This window comes from Callithrix jacchus, chromosome 1 (genome assembly GCF_049354715.1).
Source record: "Callithrix jacchus isolate 240 chromosome 1, calJac240_pri, whole genome shotgun sequence".
NCBI lineage: Eukaryota > Metazoa > Chordata > Mammalia > Primates > Cebidae > Callithrix > Callithrix jacchus.
Window position 1 is genome coordinate 87,444,625 of NC_133502.1, and position 16,484 is coordinate 87,461,108.

A 16,484-nucleotide genomic window follows, 5' to 3' on the forward strand; every position below is an offset into this window, starting at 1 on the left:
CCTACTGCACAAATAAATCGCTGTTTGGGCATAGCCTAAGCAGTCCTCCAGACCCCTCTCTGTCTCCTATTTTTTCCCATGCACGCCCTCTTCCAGGTTTGGGACCCTCTCGCTGGATGAGACTCCTGGGCTTGGGCTCGCGTTCAGTTCACAACAACTGAGTAATTATAAAGAAAAGATGTTTAATTGAATTACAGTTCCACATGGGACGCCTCAGAATCACGGTGGAAAGCAACGAAGAGCAAATCACATCTTACATGGTGGCAGGCAAGAGGGCAGGTGCAGGGGGACTTCCCTTTTAGAAAACCATCAGATCTTGTGAGACTTGCTATCATGAAAAGCACAAGAAAAAACCTGCTCCCATGATTCAGTTACCTCTGGGTCCCTCCCATGACCCACAACACTTGGAGGTTATTACAATTCAAGGTGAGTTTTGAGGGGGAATACAGAGCCAAACCATATTATTCTTCCTATGGTCCCTCCCAAATCTCATATCCCTTTCACATTTTAAAACACAATCATGCCTTCCTAACAGTCTCCCAAAGTCTTAACTCATTTCAGCATTAACTCAAAAGTCCACACACAGGCCAAAGTCTCATCTGAGACAAGGCAAGTTCCTTCCACCTATGAGCCTGTAAAAACAAAAGCATGTTAGTTACTTTTTTTTTTTTTTTTTTAGGTTTACACTCATTTTATTATAAAAAAGTACAGAATCCAAAGTTGACTGTGATTGGAAGAGGGGAGGCCCAGTTGCCAGCTCCAGGCCTGGCAATGTGGCTCACCCCGCCAACCCCCTACAAAAGCCCTCCGCTCACCCCCACCACCAGGCGTGCCTGGAGCCGCTGGCTGGCAGCCGTACACAATTCATATTTATATATAATATATATAAAACACAGAGTCAGGAAAGGCAGGTAGAAATATGAAATCCGTATAAATGTGTTGCTTCCTTCATTAAAGTGTCTTCAGGGAGGGGGTTGATTTTTGTTTTTGGTAGTGGCTTCCTCCCTTTTGTCCTTTTCTCTTTTTCTTAGAAACATTATCAGGTCACAGAGTCGAGGGAGGGGCTCTCACAGATGAAATGAGCTTATTGCGAAGTGCAGCTTCTACTCTAAAAATCTAACCCACCCCCCACCAAAATAAAAGACCCCCTATGAAGGGCTGAAAAAACATAAACGGTCCAGTCCATCCTCAGGAATACATGAAAAATAAGATCACAGTATGCACTTGCTGGCTCTATTTACAGGAATAGAAGGTCTTCTGGCCTCAGGGAGGACAGTGTGAGGTGGTGGGAATGGGAAGGGGGGGTGTTTGACTCGGCGAAAGTGGTTTCTAAGACATGGGGGGCTGTGATTCCGAGGGGCACCGGGTAAAAGAGTGACCGGGAGGAAATTACCAGCAGGACGGGGGTGGGTGATGCGGTGTGAGGTCCCCCCAACAATCAGGGGCACTCACCATGCACTCCTTCCGACTCAGACTCACCCAACCTGGAGCAACTGGGGCCTCCGTGGTGGGCTGCAGCCAGAGCCCCCTAAGTGGGGTGCAGAGCAGAGAGGAGCAGCTGTGTCCCTGACCCCATGTTCCAAGTTCTGAGTTCCCCTCCCCCAGGCTGGGGCACACGGACCCCGCCCCCCTGAACAGCAGGGAATAAATTAAATTAAAAACTAAAGCGTTTTTGATCCAGCTATGAAAAATAAATTAAAAAAAAAATCTCCAAGAGGTTTCCGGGTTCTCTGTCGTCCCAGAAGAGATGGTTTGGCCGGGGCTGCAGCGACACCCCAGCCCCTCGGGCCTCGGGGGGCTCTTGGCCGTCCCCTCCCCGAGGGCTGGTCCTGGGGCGGGTGGCCGGCTCCTGCCCGGCAGGGTCAGCACCAGTCGAAGGAGAAGGAGCGTCGGAGGCGGGGACCACAGGGTCAGTCCGGAGGGCCGAGGTCAGGCAGTCCAGGAGGGGCCCTTCAGCAGGGCCGGCGTCCTGCGGGGCTGGGACTAGGAGGCCACGAGAGTCCAGAGCACAGGGACGGTGCTGAGGAAGAGGTGGCAGCTGCCTAGGCTGCTGCACGAGTTATTGCTGGTAAAGATCGGCTCAGGAGCCTCGTACAGGGTCTCACTGGTCGGCCGCAAATACACTTTCAGTGGCAGGCAGGGCCGGTCCACAGCATGGGAAGGCGTGGCAGAGATGTAGTAGTACTCATGGCCCGGCCAGAACTCAAAGCCCAGGGAGAAGGGCGTGAAGAGCTGGAACTTCTCCGAGAACTTGAGCGGGTCCCCGGGAGCGGCGGGACGGTTGCGGGCCCCCGGGAGCGGCGGGACGGTTGCACTCCCAGAGCTTGAAGCCGCGCTGGCGATGGTCGCAGGAGGCGTGGCCCTGGCCGTTGACCATGCACAGCACGTAGTGCTCCATGCTCAGCCGGCGGCAGCGGCGCCCCTTAGTGCGGCAGTAGATTTCAGGTAGTCGTTGATGCTCACCTCCACCGTGTAGTCCCCACCGTCGTACCCCGCGCCTGCGTGGAACCCAGCCTCCTCCATCACCCCTGTGAGCCCAGCACAGAGGGCAGTGGGAGGACGTGTGGCAGGGAAATCTCCCCCGCTCCAAGCCTTGCACTTCTGGGCTTGGGTCTGGATTTGAGCCCAGATGGGTCTCGAGGCTCATCCTTTTCTCAGAGGCTCCTTTCCCAACCTGCAGGCGGATGTCTCAGCTGTTGGATACTCGGGGTGTGTCCACACACATGCGGGGGCAGCCCTCAAACAGGCTCAGACAGAGACGAATGTGGCCTCAGCCCACCCCTCGGGCTGCCCCATTGGCTGCCAAGCACAGGCGTCTCTTTGACCCGATGGCCCCTTGGGCACGATCGATGAAAAAACTGCTCCAGCCTTTTTGAAAAGTCATTTTCGTTCCTGCCCAGCAAAAGCCCATTGATCAGGCCGTCGATGGCAGCCAAGGCCCAGCTCCCGCCTTGGACTGCCCACACCCAGGCCACCCCTCAAGGGAGGCCTCCATGGGGGAACCACAGGGAGGCCTGGGTTGCCCCCCCGCCCTCTGGCCTCAGTTTCTCCTCCTGTCCTGGCCATGATGCCTAGGGAGCCACATTCAGCCCCCAAAAAAGAACCTGGCTCCTAGCAGGATGCTTCTGGAGACAGAGCGGCCTTGAAAAGCGGGCCCGCAGCACCAGCCCTGTGCCTCTAACTCTGGCCTCTTGGTTCCCGGATGGTGCCTGCCTCCTTCCCCTGTATCTGACACCACCGTGTTCTCTCTTCCCATTTTACCTTCAGTAAAACATGAGAGACCGAGGCTTCTGTGTGGGCTGAGCGGCCGGGTGCCCGGGCTTCGCCAGGCTGCCGCGAGGGTCCAGCAGGGCCCAGCCTCCCCAAATCCCAAGCTTGCTCTTCTGAATGCAAATCAGACCCTGTAACACGTCTGCAGTGGCTCAAACCCCTCCATCTGCTCCTGATCCTCAGAATAAAATCCACACCCCTCTAGGCCTGTGAGGTCCGTCCGCTCCACCCTCCTTGTCCTCCTCCACCCAAAACGCTTCCCTTCCGGCCACACCAGCCTCCCAGCTGCCCCTGTTCCCACCCATGCCCTTTGCATGTGCTGTTCCCACCGCCTGCAATGCTGTTCCCTGTGCCCCGCCGCATACCTCATCTATTCCTCTACAGAGTTTGCCGTCTGAAAATCCGATTCTGAGGTTGACCGTCTCTGTCCCTTCCCCAGGAGCCCTGCATGGCTCCTGCAGACAGTGGCACTTGATACATGTTTCTTGCCCGAATGAGTGAATTTAAAAGGTCAAGAGGTGAGGACATTGAGGTGCCGGAGTTGTGGGGAGCAGCCCCCAGGTGTGTGTGAGAGGCAGATCCCAAGGGTCCCCGGCTCTGGCTGCAGGAGTGGGGCCATTTTTTTCCCTTTGCGCCTCTAAAATAGCGGCAGCCGTGCTGTGTTGGTATTCCCCGTTCCAAGTTGGCGGGTGAGCTGCGGTGGGCGCCTTGCCCCTGTTCAGGGTGGCGCCCCCAGGGGCCCCCACCCCAAAACCGCGCCTGGGGAGAGGCAGTCAAAGCCTTCCCTTCCTCCGTGAGTGAGGAGGCCTCGATATGCAAATCTTCCCTGGGAGCCGCAGAGAGAGATTGAAATTCTCACTAAGGGGTTAATGACTGATTTGGGAATTTTCCCAGACAAAGCAGTGGCAGCTTTTACTTCTCCAGGTTCTCTCTGGTGGGCCACACCTGCCCCAACCCCCAACCCGCCCCCCTTGCTCAACCTGCTGAAGCCAATGTCCACACCTCCAGGCCCCAGGCCAAGCCTCACCCAGCAGAGCTCCCCTCCTGCTCACTGGCCTCTGAGGCTGTCACCCCTTCCAGCAGGCGGCCTGGAGCCAATTAGCTCCAATCCGGCAATTGTCAAGTCATTAGACGCTAATAGCTAAGCCACTAATTAGGAATCTCACCCAAACCTGGGGTAGGGTGGGCTGCGTGGCCTTCCATGACTGGAAACTGAGGCAGTGGTGTGGCTGGCAGCCAGGACCCTGTGGGTGGGCAGGTGGGTGCCCGCACTGGTCCTCATCTCTCTTCCAGGGTCGAGAGACTCCCGGGGAGGCCCAGGCCGGCTGGATATGCAGGCAGCCCGGGTCCTGCGGCCCGGCGTAGGGCTGAGGCCGCCCATCCCCTCCTGCCGCCCCAACTAAGACCTACTGGGATGACAGCACCCTCACCAGCACCCACACCTGGCTCCTCCAGGGCACGAAGAGACATCTCCCCTGACTGAGGGCTGGCGCTTTTCCTCCTGCCCAGGACCTGGGTGCGGCCTGAAGGGAAATTAGTCCCCAGGATGGTGCAGGGTCCGCCTGAGAAAGGACAAGTGTGGCCTTGTGGTGCAGGAGGGTAAACTGAGGTAGGGCCCTAGAAATGAAGCAAAAGAGGAAATAAGCAAGCGGAGGGAAAGATGGGCTGGGCAGGGTCGGCCCGCATGGGCCTCCGACACTGTGGGCGTGGGGACAGAGTACTCTGGGTACAGAGTGCAGCGGGCACAGCTGGCCTTGGCTACCCACCGTCCCACCCCTCCTAGGGCTGTGCCTGGCTCCCCCAAGGCCAGCCCCAGGTGGGGACGCCCTGGACTATGCCCGATTTCTGGGTGGCCTTGGGGGAGTCACCATCTCTCAGGGCCTCGGCTGCTCTGTCTGTGAAGTGGGGGCCCCCTACCCACAAGGCGGGGGGGGGGGGGTGTGTGTGAGGGGGAAACAGAGCTGGGAAGGCCGCTGCTGAGTCTCCCGGCCAGACCCCACGACAGCCCATTCCAGGATCAGGTGTGGCACGAGCCCTCACCAGGGCCAGCTCAGCCACAGAGTTCAAACTGCTGCTTGAGGTTCAAAAACTCCGCCGGTGCGTCTGCTCCTTCTCGGGCTCCCTGCCGAGTGTCTGGGGCGGCAGCACGGTGGGCACAGGGACAGGAGGGCTCAGCCCTTCCCTGAGCAGGGGACAAAGCCCAGCTCTCCCTGGGGACCCATCAGCAAAAGAGGCCATTCCCACATACAAGGACCGCGGGGCGAGGATGGCGGCATCTCGGTTCCAGAGGAGAGAAGCCGTGTCCCCGGGAACACATGGTCACCGGAGCAGGACCCTCACGGATGACAAGGAAACCACCAGCTCCACAGAAAAGCTGCCACCCAAACCCCCATGAACGCATGACCCGCTGCCTCCGCTGTGACCCCGAGGGACCCACGATGGGTCGGTCTCCTGCCGACCTTCGGAGACGTCAGCCCGGACACAGGGAGAGGTCAAATCTCACTACTCTCACGGACCCCGCCATGGAGCCCCCTTCCCTCATTGCAGACTGAGCTTCCCAGGGAGGCCCTCGGTGGGGGCGGAAGGCCTGGGCCACCCATCCTGCCCCAGGACACCCAGAGACTCGGGTAGACAGAGACCCGGAGAGACCGTGAGACAGAGACCCTGGCGCCTCGGGCGGGATCATCCTCCACCACAGGAGCTGCCTCGGATCCCCCCGTGGGGAGAGGACACTAAACCCCTGGGACCACCCTCGGGCCTTTGCCAGTCCAATTGGCTGAGCTGCACCCCCCCCGCCGGGCTCCCAGTCACCCCCACTCCACGGAGCAGGCCTGGGGGCTCCAGGCTGCCAAGCCACCCGCCCGACATCACACCCAGGCCTCCCAGACCCCTAAGTCCAAGCCCAGGCACCCCACGGCCTCCAGGACCGCAGCCTTGGGGCCTCTAATCCCCCAGCCGACCTGACCAGCTTCTCTCAAACAAAACAAAAAACCCTCATGCAGCAAAACACAGCATCGTCCCCTTCAAAGCTGGCTCCCCCAGAGACCGAGGGACACCTCGGAGCCACGGAGAGTGGGACACCCACTCACTTCTGTCCTCTGCTGGGGGACGGCTCCTCCCTTGGGACCAGGCCCCCATGTAGGTCGCCATTTTCTATCTGGTGTTTGAAGGAAGTCCAGCTGCTGCCTACACCCGAGGGTCCGTGGGGAACCCCAGGAGGGTGGCCAAAGCCCAGAGATGCCGAGGGTGGGCACCTGCCCAGCCAGTGCCCCAACCCAGGTCCACGTGGGCTGCAGATTTTCAATCAGAAGGTGGAGACTCCCAGGGACCCCAGGCCCTGCATCCACCCCATTCTGAGACTCGATGGCTGTCTGCACACAGGCCCTGGTCCTGTTCCCAGGGAAGGAGGAGAGGGAGGGCCAGCAGTAGAGTTGCTGGCATGGATGGTGCTGGGGCCACCACTGCACCCATATTGCAGGCCCTAGGAAGGCCAGAGCTGCCCCCAGGCAGACACGCTTACACGCACCCCACACAGACACACACACTCGCCTGCGTTCCATGCACAGACAAAATGCATGCATGGCACATGCAGACAGGCACAGGGTCTCGGACACTGCAGATGCTCCGTGCACGGGCATCCTATGCAAACTCGGGTGCTGCACATGGGCACACTTACACACACGCGTGCACTTCACATGCAATCACAGAACAGATGTGTGCAAATGCACCAGAGCTGTGCCCTTTAGGTTCACTCAGCCTTCTGCCACACAGACATGTGTGTGCACCCCACATACAGACAGGCACCTCCCAGGACATGTGTGTGCCATGCATGAGAACACGCCAGCCACACGCAGCCACATGTACAGCCACAACCTGCAGCAGGATGCGACTCCAGGGCACACCTGTGCCCCCCCACATGAACACACACAAGCAGCCGTGGAAATGTGCAGGCAGTGCCGTGGCCAGGCCAGATGAGGGCAGCCAGGCTAGGTCCAAGCCCCAGATGCCCCATCCCAATGTGGCCCAGCTGGAGACAGACCCAGAGATGCCCAGCGGCCAGCTCAGGGGTGCCCAGATTGGGGCTAGGTCGGACAGACGCTGTACAGTCAGCAGTGGGGGTGGTGGGGCTGGCTGGCCAGACCACCCAACAGGGCCCCACCTTATAGTGGCCCGGGGAGGTGGGTGCCGGGCCCCTGGGCGACTTCCGCTGCGGGTGCAGGCAATACATCTCACAGGAGGGAGGGTGTGATTTGGAGACAGACCACATGGTCATCGCTGGGCACAGGTGCCAGGCCGGGGGGCATAAGGGGCAACCGGCCATGCTGTGGCACTGTCCAGGCCTGCGGGTCCCATCGAGCTCGCGGTCCCGTGGTGCCCATGCTGCTGTCTGCCCCGGAGGCCCCCTCTCCCAGCCCCGTCTCCCAGTGCCTTTCTGCGTGCCCTCTCAAAGACCCAGGGTCCCCAATTTTCCTACACATCTGCCCAACCCCATCATCCCTCCCCAGCCAGCCCAGCCTCATGCCTTAGGTCTGCTGGCCGACGCCGCTCCTCTCCACAGGCGAATGTCCCCTCCACAGGGTCCCCTTGCATACAGAGGCCCAGCGCCACCCCCTGCCATGCCTGCCACCCCTGCCACTCAGGCACAGGTCCTGAGCAGGTGTCCCGGACACGAGATCTGAGGGCTGCAGAGACCTCGATGTCGGCGATGACGCCAGGATTCTGGCAGATCCTGCCTTCCCAGGCAAGGTGCTGACCTAGCCCTGGGCCATGCTGCTGGGTGTCGGCTTGGTCCCCAGCAACCCTGGACACCCCAGGCAGGAGAGGAAGGAGGACGAAGCCCGTGCTGCCAAGGCCGGCTCTGCGGACCCACAAGGCAGTCTCCTCAGGCGGCGGTCTGAGCTGGGCTGTCAGGTCAGACCCGGAGCAACAGGAGGTGGCCAGGTGGCTGGCCCAAGCCAGGCGCTGGGGAGGCCACTTCCTTCCCCTGGCTGGGGGTCCTGCCCGCAGCTCTGTGGCAGGTGGGGCAGCAGGACGGCTCTGGTGACCCCCTTCCTCCCCGGCTCCCGGGTCCTCTTGTGTCTGGCATTTGCCAGAACAAAGGACAGGCCACGCTGGGGATGGAAATTCCGCAGCTGAAACCAAAAACTTGGGCCGGGGAAGCGTTGCCCGCTGGGATCCCCTCACGGCCAGCGACAGCCTTAATCAAACCCACATGTGACCAGCACAGCGGGCGGCGTGGGGACCGGCTCTGAGGTGGGCCAGCCGTCCCCCAGCAGCCCGGGGTCCCTGCCCTCAGCCCCCAGGGTCCCGACCCCGAGGCAGTCAATCCTGGTGGGGGTTGGGCCTGTGCCTGCTCCCCACCCCCAAGGGGGAACACCGGCCGCCCCTGTCCCCGAGCCTGCAAAGAGGCCCCTTCATGCAACTTTCCTCCAGGGGACCGGGGACAGCAGGACACAGCCGGGACAGGAAGGGATGGCGGGCTCCAAAGGGCGGCAGGGTTGGCACAGGAAGCGGCTGGGGTTGCTGCGGTTCCAGTAGACGGCGTAGCGGTCCGAGTTGGCGCGGGCGGCGGCGGCGGCGACAGCGGCAGCAGCAGCAGCTGCAGCTGCAGCAGCCGGCCCTGAACGGGCGCCATGGCCCGGGTCGGGCCGCCGCACTCGCTCTCCGGGCCGCCGCCTGCCAGCCTTCTCCGCCTCCTCCGCCCTTGCCGAGCGGGCAGGCGGGAGGAGGGCGCCGCGGCGCTTGGAGATCCCCGGCCGCCCCGCCTCTGCGCTCGCGAACTCGGGCGCCGAGAAGTCAGGCGGCGGCGGGGCGCCAGGGTCGCCCGGGCGCGGGACCCGGCCGCTCCGGCTCTCGGAGCGCGGGCCGCCGCCGCCGCCGCCGCCGCAGCAGCAGCCTGGGCGGGCGCATGTTAGTTACTTTCTAGATACGATGGGGTACAGGCATTGGATAAATGCACCCATTCCAAATGGGAGAAATTGAAGAAAATGAAGAGGCTACAGACCCTTTACAAGTCTGAAATCCAGTGGGGCAGTCAAATCTTAAAGCACCAAAATGATCTCTTTGACTTCATGTCTCACATGCAGGTTACACTGATGCAAGAGGTAGGGTTGCATGGCCTTGGGCAGCTCAATTCCTATGGGTTTGCAGGGTACAGCCCCACTCCTGGCTATATTCATAGGCTGGCATTTAGTATTTATGGCTTTTTCAGGTGCAAGGTGCAAGCTGTTGTTGGATCTACCATTCTGGGGTCTAGAGGATGATGGTGGCCCTCTTCTCACCGTTGCACTAGGTAGTGCCCATTGAGGACTCTGTGTGGGGGCTCCCACCCCATATTTCCCTTCCCCACTGTCCTAGCAGAGCTTCTCCATTAGGGCTCCACCCCTGCAGCACATCTCTGAGTGGACATCCAAGCTTTTAAATTCATCTTCTGAACTCTAAATAGAGGTTCCCAAACCTCAATGCTTGACTTCTGGGCACCCACAGGCTCCACACCACATGGCAGCTGCCAAGGCTTGGGGCTCACACCCTCTGAAGCCACAGCCCAAGCTGTACTTTGGCGCCGATAGCCACAGCCACCTTGGCTCCTGTTAGTGGCTGGGATGCAGGGCACTAATTCCCAGGCCACATAAAGCAGGAGGTTCTGGGCCCATTAAATAATTTTTTCCTCTTAGACCTCCAGGCCTGCAATGGGAGGGGCTGTAGTGAAGGTCTCTGACATGCCCCAGAGACATTATCTCCATTGTCTTGGTGATTAACACCTGGCTCCTCATTACTTATGCAAATTACTGCAGCCATTTTGAACTTCTGCCCAGAAAATGGGTTTTTCTTTACTACTGCATTGTCAGGCTGCACATTTTCCAAATTTTGGTGCTCTGTCCCCTCCTGAATGCTTTGCCACTCAGAAATTTTTTCCACCAGATATCCTAAATCATCCCTCTCAAGTTCAAAGTTCCACAGATTTCTAGGACAGGGGCAAAATGCCTCCAGTCTCTTTATAGAACTAGAGTGACCTTACTACAGTTCCCAAAATGTTTTTTCATGATCTGAATCCACTTCAGCCTGGACCTTATTGTCCATATTGCTATTGGAATTTTGATCAAAGCCATTCAGTAAGTTTCTAGGAAGTTCCAAACTTTCCCACATCTTCCTATCTTCCGAGCCCTCCAAGTCTCTAGGAAGTTCCAAATGTTCCCACATTTTTCTGTCTTCTTCTGAACCCTCCAAACTGTTCCAGTCTCTACCTACTGCCCAGTTTCAAAGTTGCTGCCACATTTTTGGGTATCTTTACAGCAGTATCCCACTGCTGTACCTGGTACCAAATTTACTGTATTAGTCTATTCTCATGCTGCTAATGAAGACATATTTGAGACTGGGTAATTATAAATAAAAGAGTTTTAATGGACTTGGAGTTTCACGTGGCTGGGGAGGCCTCACAATCATGGAGGAAGACAAGGAAGATCAAGTCGTATCTTACATGGTGAAAGGCAAGAGGGTGTGTGCAGGGCAACTGCCCTTTTATAAATCCATCAGATCCTGTGAGACTTACACACTATCATGAGAACGGCACGGGGAAAACTCACCTCCGTGATTCTGTTACCTCACACTGGGTCCCTCCTATAGCACACGGTGATTATTACAATTAAAGGTGAAATTTTTGTTGGTACACAGAGCCAAACCATATCATACAGTGAAGATACACACACACACACACACACACACACACACACACACACACTATGTTTATGATCTAGTATACATGTATGTGACTCTCTATATAAAATAGTTCATGGCCCTGGCCACTCAAAGGCTCTATTTGACCATAGTGATACAGATCCATATACTATTTCCATGTCTGTTCCCAGTTTTCCACACCTTTTACTGAAAAGACAGATTAGGCTGGCTCTCCTTTGCAATGTTTGACAGTGTAAAATCAGAGGAAAGAGTATGAAAGACTTGCATAGTCATATTTTGAGCTGAAACCAAGTTTTGTATAACAGTTTTCACCAGACAGCCTACACTGGGTGATGGAGGAACGAAGTGAAAGAAGGCAAAAAGAATGATTACTTCTCACTTAGTTATTATTCAATAAATTATTTCCATAAAACAAAACAAAGAAAGGAAGAGTTAATGGTAGCATTTGGGTATTAACTTGACATAAAATTTCTTAGAGAAGGTAAACAAATGTTGAGTAGAGAGATTGGCATTTTGTTGTTGGCTCTATCTAATTAATGATCAGATTTTGTAAATTCACTTGAAATTACTTTTCTTACCTGTAAAATAGGCTTAACATGTCAACCTACAAAAGTTGTGAAAGCTGAATGGAAGAAAGAACAGAAAGACCTACTGGTCTCTTGCATGGTAGGGTCCTCTTCCACCTTTCCACATTTTCTGATAGAGTCAAAAACATATGGCCCAATACCCAAATTTCCCCTGTTAAGAGAGTGGAGGGATACCATACTCCTCTGAAGCAGGAAAAACATGCATTTTTGAGTCATGAAAGCTCAGAGTTTTTTGTACTTAATGAATATACATATATACACACACACACACACATACATATATACATATAAACTATGATGGCTATAGTTTTATATATGGTCATAAATTGCTGAACAATGGGGAGACATTCTTTGAAATTCATTCATAGGCAATTTCGTCTTTGTGTAAACATCATAGAGTGCACTTACACAAACCTAGATGATATAGGTTACCATACACCTAGGCTGCATAATATAACCTATTGCTGTTAGGCTACAAAAGTGTAAGCATGTTACCGTACTGAATACTGTAGGCAGTTGTAACACAACGGTAAGTATTTGTGCATCTAAATGTAGAAAACGTGCAGTAAAAATACTGTATAAAGTATTATTTTGGAGAGTGGTGATGATGGAGACAGGTCTCACTCTCACCGAGGCTGGAGTTCAGGGGTGCAATCATGGCTCACTGCAGCCTAAAGTTCCTGAGGTCAAGCTATCCTCCTGCCTCAGACTCCCAGTGACTAGGAATGCAGATGTGCACCATCAAGCTTGGCTAATTTTAAAGTATTATCTAAAACACGGAGCAATTGAAGGAATAGTGATTTAGGGAAATTTTTGTATCCAGAGAAATGTTTCAATTTTCTTATTTTTTGCCATTATTTTACATCTAAATAGTTCTCTTTCATGAGCTCATTCTAAACCTTACCCATCCAGCTACAGTTTAGCCTCTATGCAAATTAGGCAACCTAAATTGTTCATCTTGGTAAGATGTGATACCCTTCACTGGATGGGAGCATCCCTTTTGTTTAATGCTGATAGAGTACCATAGCCCAAACTAGGGCTTATAGTCATAATCTGAACATGCAGAAACTCTAAAAAATCAGTTTGCTTAGTTCACCCAGCTCCACCTGCAAAATATAGCATAATCTGTCCATTTCCTTCTACCTCCACTATCATTCTCTAGCCCAGGTCCTATAACCTGTACCTGTATCACTGCAGTTGTTGGTCTCTCCTGTTCCTGTCTTGCACATTTTGATCTCATCTCCACACTGCAGACAGAGTTATCTGAATGCCCAGTTCATATAAAATTCAAATTCTCATCATAGTCTTCAGGGCCCTGCATGAACTACTCTCTGCTTAGCTCTCTCATATAATCTCTTATCATTCATGCACATACATTCTCAGGAGTGCCTGCCAGTTTTGTACCCAGTGAGCTTTTGCTCACGAAATGCCGTTTGCCATTGTTTTACTATCTTTTGAAATTTTCTTCCCTAAAGTTATTCTGGTGCTGACTCTTTCTTGTTCTTCAGGAGTGAGATTAAATTGCATCTTCTTACAGATGATTTATCTGACTAATCCCCTGAATTAGATAGAGCCTCTCTATCATTATCTGTGATTTACTTACATATTTCCAGATTCTTGCCTAAAATGTTATTTCCATAATTTCTGAAACTGTTCCTTATTTTTATTATATCCCCAGGACCTAGCATAGTGCTCTACAAATAATAAGCAATCAATCAGTATCTGGTTTAAAAAAAGAATACATGAATGAATTATGGAAAGATGTGAGCTCTACCTTACTACTCTCATCTCTGGTTTTGGACTCACATTCCAATTACAAATATATGCAAACAATGTTGGAGAATGAGGCAGGAAAGTGTATAACCAAATAGAATGTCCCACAAAGCAAAAGAAAAAATGTCATTTCCAAACACTTCACCTGCCAGTTATGACATTGCAACTGGAGAAAACGCCTATGCAAATTTAGCCATGCAAGCCCCATTTAGCTCAGGAAAATGTGTAGAAATTGATTGAGTGAGCAGCTGGTGATATTGTAGTCAGGCTCTCTGGAAGTTAATTGGGAAGCGATGTGAAAAATTCTGACATTGTACATGGAACTATGCTGACTTCCATTGTGCCCCAGACACTCATCACTCAGAGTTGCTCTCCACTAGTACAAAGTAACTGGATACCTCAGAGTCTCTGATGACTCCCATCAATAGCCTGCTAAGAAAACGGAGGAGGAGGGAGTGATGAGCTGGAGCTAGGACTTTTATAATTTGAATGAAAAAGCCCCTAATCTTAGGGGTTTTTGCTTCCTTCGTGAAATATTTTTTCCTCCAATAGAAAAAACAAACTCCCCTCCAGGGTCTCCTTTTGTATTATTCTGATAAAAAGTCTAGAATCGAAATTAAATTGCTTCTTTTCCTTGTGTTTAATTTACTTGTTTATATCAGTTACATATTGTTGTGGGACAGACACCCCAAATTTAGTCCTTAAAAGACCAAGTGGGCTGGATGTGGTGGCTCATGCCTGTAATCCCAGCACTTTGGGTGGCTGAGGTGGATCATGAGGTCAGGAGATTGACACCATTCTGGCCAACATGGTGAAACCCCATTTCTACTAAAAATACAAAAAAAAAATAGTTGGGTGTGGTGGTGTGTGTCTGTAATCCCAGCTACTCGGGAGGCTGTGGCTGGAGAATTGCTTGAACCCAGGAGGTGGAGACTGCAGTGAGCCAAGATTGCACCACTGCACTCCAGCCTGGCAACAGAGCTAGACTCCATCACACACACACACACACAAAAGACCAAGTGGCCATTAGTTATTTCTCACAAGTCTGCAATTCAACTTGACAGAGCTATATTTCTGGAGTGGGCTTGCTCATGTGTTTTTGATGAGCTGACAGTCCCGCTAGTCTAGTATGGCCTCATCTGCACTGGCAGGGCTCCTCTCCGTGTGTTTCTCACATGTTTAGTAACTGTTATATTCTAGGCATTGAGCCGTGTGCTGGGAATACAAAGATCAATAAAACTATTTGACCTTGAAGAATTTAGAGACTGAAAGAGGGAAATAGATATATAAACAAATAATACATTTAAATAGCAGGAGCACTATAAGAGAACTTTGTGGTACATAGAAGGGATGCCAGAGAGGAAATACTCAGTCCTAAAAGAAGCCAAGGAGGGGAATCAGGATGGACTTTGTAAATGATATACTTAAATCAAGTCTTAATATATGAGATACATTTTGCCAGATTGCTAAGCTAAGAAACAGGATTCCAGACAGAAAGGGCAGCTGAGCAAAAGCACAGAAGTATAAAGCACGCATTATTTCATTGAACATGGAAAGTATGATGTAAGAATTGAGTAGTGTAAAATAAAACTGGAGAAGTAGACATGGGTCAGGGAGGCTCTGTGTGTGAGGCTGAGTTTGAGTATTGCTTTAGACATTAAAATAAAAATGGCAATGATGCTGATAATAAATTATCACCAATCTTTATAATGCTTTTACTATTAGCTAGGCACTCTAATGGTTTCAATAACTTTTCTCACTTCTTTATGACATGAGTACTACAATTATTCCCATTTTCAGTGTTGTTCTTAAGTCTAGAGATTTTAAATACCATATACATAATTAAGATAAGCAAAGTAGGTTTTATCCCCATATTAATCACTCCAAATTTGTAACCACTATGCTCATATTTCCTATACATAAGAAGACAGTTGATAGATTTAGATAGAGAAACAATATGATCAGTATGGCATATTATAAAAAACTTGTTTGCAGTACTATGAAGAGAGAAGAGATTAATCAGCAAGTAACCATTTAATAAGGTTTGGAAATAGTTCTCATTAGACATAATGAAATTTGAAGAAAGACATCAGCAATGGGGATAGAAGTAAGGAGATATCCAAGATCTGTTAAGAGGATGTGGGAACACTGGATATATAAGAAGATGGAGAAGGCCAAAATGACTCCAAGGTTTCCAACGTAATTGAACGGAAAGTAAAAGCAAAGGTGCTATATAGCATAGAGTTTAAGCCCAGATTCTGGAGACAACCTGAATTTGGACCCCAGCTTTACTGCTTAAGTGCTTCAATTTCTTCATACGTATAGTAGGGTAATACCTACCTCAGTAAGTTGTTGAAGGGAATAAATAATTAGGTGTATATGAATTGCATAGTAGAGTGCCTAATACACAGTTAACTCTCAGTAAATGTTAAATATTATTCACTGAGAAAAGGGGAACAGGGATGAGGGAAGAGATGTTGAGTAGAGTTTGAGGCATGTGTAGATTGAGGTTCAATTGAATCAATGGGTCTCTAAAATTCAGGAGAAAGGTCTATACTAAATAGATTTTGGAGCCATTACCATATAGACACTTGTTGAAGTCTTATGTTATGACAACATAGGAAAATAAGAGTAAAGCAGTATTTTAGTGATGAGAAGTAAATACTGAGAAACAATAATTAGAGAAGGAAGAGAAGTCAGGAAAAGAACAGCTTTTGAAGTGATTAGGCACTAGATACTATCAAATAATACAAAGTTTAAGATGTGCATATCTAACAGGTATTTCTAATTTAACTGCCTAAAAGATATGTTTGTGACTCTTCCAGCCACTTTCCCAGTCTCAGTAGATGGCACTGCTATTCTTTCAGGGGGTAAGGACAAGATCATAGCACCATTCTTGATTATTTTTTTTGTACTTCGATCTTATAGTAATCAAACCTTCAAAATATGAAAAATGAAATCTTGCACTAACTCATTGCCTACACCACTAATCCCTAGTCAAAAAAGGAATACCCAAATGTTCCATTCTAATACTGAAGGCATAATATTAAATAAAGTTGAGAGGTTGGGAGGAGTGGCCGAAGGACCATGGTCACTATACTGGATGGACTTCTGAACTAGTGAATTTCTCTCATCTTTTGATCACACTAGAAAATTGTC

The 16,484-nt window shown here is 51.6% G+C and overlaps 1 pseudogene; it reads right to left on the reverse strand.

Annotated features, from left to right (window-relative positions):
- Positions 1–824: 824 nt before the first annotated feature.
- LOC108589583 (ephrin-A2-like) lies at positions 825–8,970 on the reverse strand (annotated as a pseudogene).
- Positions 8,971–16,484: the final 7,514 nt, after the last annotated feature.